This window comes from Ascaphus truei, chromosome 4 (assembly GCF_040206685.1).
Source record: "Ascaphus truei isolate aAscTru1 chromosome 4, aAscTru1.hap1, whole genome shotgun sequence".
Classification (NCBI taxonomy): Eukaryota; Metazoa; Chordata; class Amphibia; order Anura; family Ascaphidae; genus Ascaphus; species Ascaphus truei.
In genome coordinates, this window is record NC_134486.1 from 315,364,143 (window position 1) to 315,369,206 (window position 5,064).

At 38.6% G+C, this 5,064-nt stretch overlaps 1 protein-coding gene across 1 annotated transcript in view; it reads right to left on the minus strand.

The window, feature by feature from the left end:
* The window catches only part of MRAP2 (melanocortin 2 receptor accessory protein 2), a 97,518-nt gene extending 95,435 nt beyond the window's left edge, over positions 1 to 2,083 (minus strand). Inside the window, exon 1 of the mRNA XM_075594819.1 lies at positions 1,936 to 2,083. The gene's annotated coding sequence lies outside the window, so the exon portion shown is untranslated. The remainder of the gene's footprint in view (positions 1 to 1,935) is intronic.
* Between the last annotated feature and the right edge of the window lie 2,981 nt (positions 2,084 to 5,064).

The window sequence follows — 5,064 nt, forward strand, 5'->3', positions numbered from 1 at the left end:
ATTTTTGGGTGATTTGTCGAACACTATATATATATATATATATATATATATATATATATATTAGTTGAGTTTAATAATAAAAAATTAATAGACGATACCGTTCTGTGGCTAACGAAATGCTTTTATTTGTGCTAGCCGTTACATCGGTGTTACACCTTGAAAACTTTAGGACAGATGCATGAATGAGACTTTACACACTGTGAATAAATATGTGAATGTTGTACCTCATGTAGCGTCCTCATGCAATGAATACATTAATAAGAAAGCTGGACCAGGCCAATGAATTAATGAGTCTGGCAGGTGAATAAATCAATGAGCCAGCAGAAATATGCAAAGCAAAAAAAGTCAATCCGAAAGTATACACTCATTAATTAATTATTTTTATTCATGAACATTGTGACCTGGAATTACTACAAACATTTTTTTCCCAGAATGAAAGCATTGTATATAGGGGTTAATGTTATTCAGACACAACATAAGTGTAGGAATTCTCCCATCAGCAATTGCAATTCCCTTTGTGTTAGTACTTGTTGCAAACTGGTCCATATGGTGGCACTTCTGACCAATAATTTATTTATGTGTGAGGCATTTAAAAGAGAGTTTTGTTCAATTCGTCATTGATTTTACACGCACGTGTTGCACATGCTAGATTATGGTTAATGGTTATTTCTTCTTTTTATCTCTGAGTTCATGGTTTACTTTTCTCATAATTGGCAAGTTGTACTTTATTGACATTTTTTTCCCCCTCAATGACCTAAGCCAGAAAATAAGTTTTTTTTTTTTCCGGGAGCTGTAAATGAAAGCATGCTCACTAAAATAGGGACCACCTCATATATAAAATAGAAACGTGTGAAATGATGCCAAGTAAGTCCCTAAATAATGAGATATAACTGGTGTGTCTACATATGCACCACATATTAGTGCATTATTTTCCTGATCATTTCCAAATGTAACAAGGATAAGAATATTGTACATTCATCACACAATCCAGGTTCAACAAAAGAAACATTTCAATTGTAGAAGCACATTCCAATTTACAATGCAGTGCAGGCACTTTTGATGCATGGAGAGCATAGAATAAGCAGGCAATTATCTCCTCACACAACAAGACAGCAGCAGGATTGGAAATCAGGACCTTCACTTGGACCACTTGTTGCTGTACTGTACCTCTCCTCTCTTCCTATAAAGAGGTTACACATTTTCTAACCCCATGGAAAGACAATCAGGTATTCTAAAGATCCAGAGAAATTATTTGTATTTGTAAAGCTTATAATGCAGAGTAATGTGCCAGCTCATTAAAGAAAACGTCTTGATTAGCATACCTTGCCATGTAATTTCCTAAACGGCTTAACATAATGCTAAATAACAAACTAGTCTGGCTAAGTCACCCCTTTCCTTATTCCCTACTATACTCTCCCTATTATACTGTAAATGTTGGCTATTAGATGCCTTTAGGTTCAAGACACACTGACTCTTCCTAAAATGGACCAAGAAGGGTGTAGTGCAAAGCAAAATTAAAATCTATTGCATTACAAAAAAATGAACAATATATGTAGGTTACCCGACCCTATATCAGCAATGTGCAAATAAAACTGTATATTAAATACAGATAAAAATATGTTATGCAATACAGCTCTGCTTCATGATAGCCTAGTAGACTAAATTAACAGGGGGTTATGAACTGGATTTGTTTTTAAAACTGATAAAATCAAGGTAAGAAAAGTGCAAATGTATATATTCAGAGAATTTCATCTGGTTTATTACGACCCCACAATGATGATACAGAAACAAAAGAAAACTAAGTTGTAACCAGTCATCTAAATACAGAAGTAGAATTTCGTTTTTTAAATAAATTAAACAAATATAATTAAAATAAAAACAAGTGACCTGTGTTTTCATGCGAGTAAATGACATGGGGTTGAATGATTTACTTACTATCCCGTGTAAGAGTGTCCTGGGGCTCTTGCATACTGTACAGTATCTCTCTCTTGCATCCAGATGCAACTCCCGAGTCCTGCTCCTGCTGAAAGCACCATGAGAACGCACTGGGGATGTGCATGCGCATCAAGAAACACTGCGGACGTCAATGGGACTATTGTACTGTAGGTGAAAGCTTTACACTACAGCCTTTTGCTTTGGGATCAATGAGCTGAAGTTGTAACCGGTGTTTATCAAACCAGCAGAGGGCGCTGTATGCTCTAGTTTGTTTTGCAGAACTGCTTTGGAAAAGCCTAGGTTGGGTTGAGTTTGAATTAAAGTCATTAGCTGCAAATATAAACAGACAGTTCACTCATTGACACATGTATTGTGGCTGCTATCAGGCCTTTGACATATAAGCATTCCCTTAAACTAAGAATACACTTTTTGCTCTGAAATACACATCTGGCTAATTCGGTACTTAAGGATTTAACAACGTTGCTGAATGTTCTCAATCAATGACATGAGCTCTTCCTAGTTAAAAGGATTTCCTATTTGTAAACTAGTGTTGATGATGCCACAGAACAGAGTCAGAGTGCCAATGGTCTCCATTACTCATTCTCTCTAAAAAAATAAATTGTTTTGCTCCACTACACTAAGGTCCAAGTTTACTAAATGGAGCTAAATAGTATTTCAGGTGTTAAACTAAATCTGGACCCAAGGTATTCTTCTGTATGCTCAGTCAGTGGTTGAAATAGTTTAACAAAAAGTAGTGGTGCTGGTTTAAAAGAAAATGTTGGTTAAAAAAAAAAAAAAAAAAAGTAAGCTTCATTAGAGAAAATATGTTAAGGAATCTTGATTTAACAATGATTGATGTCAACATGTCTTATTCTTTATCTCCTTCTGCACAGTTAATTTTTTCATTCTTAAACATTTCTAAAAATACTATTCAACTTTGAGTCCCATGTCTAGAGTTCTTGTGGTCCAACTATTCCGTCCGTACTACTTCGCACTAACAACCTTAGGGTGATATTGGCCGTTGCCAACCCATTCTTCTTGTCTATAATCCAGTGCCTAAACAGTACCCATACTCTCTTCTTTATATTTTCATGTTGTAGTAAATTGCCAATTTACCGTCTCCCTCACACGAGACGGGGCAGGGACTCCTTTTCTTAATGTTACTTTTATGTCTGAAGTGCTTATTCTTATAATGTGTCATATTATTATGTCACGTGTATTACTGCAGTGAAGCGCTATGTACATGGATGGCGCTATATAAATAAAGCTGCACATAAATAAGGGTACGGGGGGCCCACCTTCCATGGGTTACACCTGACCTTATAGCACTCTACCAGTTCACAGATGCCTTGTGGAAAAGCTACAAAGTAACTGGCACTACCAAGGATCTCAATCACTACAGATGCATGAGGAACATGTGCACAAGGCAAACAAGGCATGCAAAAGCACAATATTACTCTGACAATCTCCACCAAAATACATCAAACCCAGCTAACTTCTGGAAGGTTATCAACAATATATTCCAGCCTCCTAACCATCAACAGCCAAGTAATATCACTAAGTGGGATATTACTCTGACAAACCCCACTGACATTGCAAATGCATTCAATGATTACTTTGTGGGGTGTGCCACTAACTTATTAGCAAAACGCAGCCCAAACCACAAACCTGAATCTCATCCTAGGAGTACCCCTATAATCCCACCCCCTCCCAACACTGCCCACAATTTTCAATTTGGCCCAGTATCTGAAGAGGAGATTATACAAGCGCTCCTCAAACTAAAACTAAGCAGCCAATATGGACCTGACTTACTACAATCTAGGTTCCTACGACTTGGTGCCCCAGCCATTGCCAAACCAATTGATTCCATAGTCAACTCTATCCTGTCTGCAGGCCATATCCCTAAGACCTGAAAAACTGCCAGAGTTGTCCCAATCTTCAAAAGTGGGGACAAAAACACTGTCTCAAACTACAGGCCAATCTCACTTCTCCCAATTCTAACCAAAGTCATGGAAAAATGTGTCCACTCCCAACTAAGCGATTTCTATACCAAAACAAATTTCCCTAGCCAATTCCAATCTGGCTTTCGTCCCAAACACTCCACCGTAACTACCCTGCTAAAAGTTTGCAATGAAATCCAGTGTGGAATGGAACGGGGACAACTCACTGGTGCAGTATTCCTAGATTTTGCAAAGGCTTTTGACACAGTTGATCATGCTATCCTGCTTAACAAACTCCAGAGCTCTGGAATAGGGAAGCATGCTTTAAACTGGTTTCAGTCCTACCTATCAGGAAGATCCCAACATGTGTCCATCTCAGGCTCTAACTCCAACCCCCTGGATACCCCCTGGATATCCCACAAGGCTCTGTTCTGGGGTCCCTACTCTTCTCAGTGTTCATTAATGATCTTCCCACAGCTTGTAAGGAAGCCTCAATACACATGTATGCAGATGACACAATCCTATATGCACACAGCCATAGCCTCTCTGACCTTCAACACATACTTCAGTCTGACTTTTTGAGACTCGAAAACTGAATTTCCCAAAACAAACTGTTTTTAAACACTGACAAGACTGTAACAATGGTATTTGGGACCAAGACTAAATTTGTAAAGCTTCCAGTGACTGAGCTCCTGATTAGAACCAACGCTAACACCACCCTAACACCTGTCACTAGTTTTAAATACCTGAGCTTATTGTTTGACTCCCACTTAACATTCGGGATGCACATTGATACCCTGACAACCAAGACCTACGCCAAACTAGGGGTACTTTACAGGAACAAATCCTCCCTAAGTCTCCTGGTCAGAAAGCATATCGCACAGCAGATGCTAATGCCAATTATTGACTATGGAGACATAGTATATGGCTCGGCACCTCAAACCCACCTTAGCAAACTTGACACCCTCTACAATTCAATTTGTCGTTTTGTTCTCCAATGCAACTACAACACACATCACTGCGAAATGCTCAAAGAACTAGATTGGTCAACACTAGAGTCTAGGCGCAAAGTTCACCTTTCCTGTCTTGCCTTTAAATTCTTCATGGGCAAGCTACCCAGCTACCTGAACAAGCTCCTCACCCCTACCACTTGCAGCACTTATCACCTGAGATCAGACTCCAAAAGACG